Below are 1784 nucleotides of genomic sequence, written 5' to 3' on the forward strand. Positions count from 1 at the left end.
TACTATGTGACTGACAACGATGCGACCCTTATTGATCTGACATATTTGCTAATTGCTGCTGAAGCAACAATGATTTGGCGCACTGGTCAAGCAAACTTTTTTGGAAGATTTACGTCCCAAATTTCCATGGACGTAAGCAATGACAACGAGGATAGTCCATAAATGATTTCTTCTCCTAAAGGAGATAGATTGGTCAAGGTAAAAAAGTTTGACCGTAAGAGAAAGGCAATCTTTGAGATAGTTCCACGTGTCACTCCTAAAGAGTCCATTTGTTTCTACTGCCAATTGAAGGGACATTGGAAGCGAAGCTGCCCTGACTACCTGAGAGATCTAAGGGATGGTAAAGTCAAATTGTATGACTCTGCTTTAGGTAAGTCTACTATCTAACTCTATTAAATTCATATTTATAGATTCTTATTACGTGATGTGTTAATCACATTTTGATGTTTTGTAGGATCGAAGAGAAAGAAGGAAGTTTAAAAAAGAGTAAATTGAATCTGATCGTGAAGAGATGAATTTCGGTCGCATGGTTCGATGACCAGATTTTTGAGCTGCCACTTATGAGTTATGATAGATTACTTAGGAATATCTAGAAACATAGTTTTCATTTGTATTTGTGTTGTAAGGACAAGTTTTTCCGTATTTTATCAATAAAATAATTTTTGATTTTACATTTCCTTGTAATGGCGTTTATGAAAATTGGTGTTTATATTTCTATTATAAGCAATATTGAAAATGGAATTCATTATTAGTTATTCCGTTTGTGGTAGTGTCGTAATTTACCAAGAAAGGAAGGATTCTCATCACCCAAGTTTCAATTGCACTGAAACTTGGAATCATGCGATTTGAATTATGTGATGTATGAGAATATTGATCTTTGGAAAATTAAGACTAATTCCTTGTTCACATGTATATGTTAGTCAAGTGAAAGACTAAATGATCTAATGCACATTGATGTGGACTGGTCAGATCCACCACATAGGACGATAAGTCTATTCGTCATGATTTACTAATGGCTTAGTAAATATGGTTATGCTTACAAGATTAAGTGTAATTCTGATACCTTGAAAAGTTTCAAAGTATAGCAGAATGAATAAGAAGAATCAATTAGGCAGAAAGATAAAAGTTTCTCCAATCTGAAAGGAAAGGAGAGTACTTTAGTATCGTGTTTTATAATCATCCTAATGATTATGGAACCATGTCACAAGTGATCCTCTAAGGACACCTTAGTGCATTTATATGACTAAGAAGAGGAATCAGGTATTGTTGAAATGGTTAAACCAAGAAGATGAGTCATGCTTCGTTCCAAAATCGAGTTTAAGAGTTATACTCTAGTTGCTTCAAGTTGTACCTTGAGTAACATGTTATAAGAAGGTTTATAATGCCTCATGAAATGTGGAGTAGAAATGTTTTCTTACTCTTGCACATTTGAAATTGGTAGTTGTGATGTTTTGGTTAAAACAAAGACCAACTAAGACCAATTATATGAAGTGTTTTCTTGATAAGAATCCGCACTAACTCTTATATATTTGTTTGTCAAGGAATGTTCCTTGATAGAGAATCTTATATGTCAAGAGGTTAGTGAGAGTCTTAATGGTCTTGAATAGTTTCAGGAACTAACCAAAAATAAACCTTTTAGTTATCACTAGCACAATACCTGAGGTTGATAACCTATCGTGTTGACATGTTCTTGTTTCTGTGCCCATTCCAGTTAAGTTGACTATGCATGTGAGTTCTATGAGTTCTCATTTGAATTCATAAGGCAAAGCACCTTGATTAGTGAA

The sequence above is a fragment of the Lactuca virosa genome, chromosome 8 (genome assembly GCF_052849685.1).
Source record: "Lactuca virosa cultivar CGN04683 chromosome 8, Lactuca_virosa_CGN04683_v6, whole genome shotgun sequence".
NCBI lineage: Eukaryota > Viridiplantae > Streptophyta > Magnoliopsida > Asterales > Asteraceae > Lactuca > Lactuca virosa.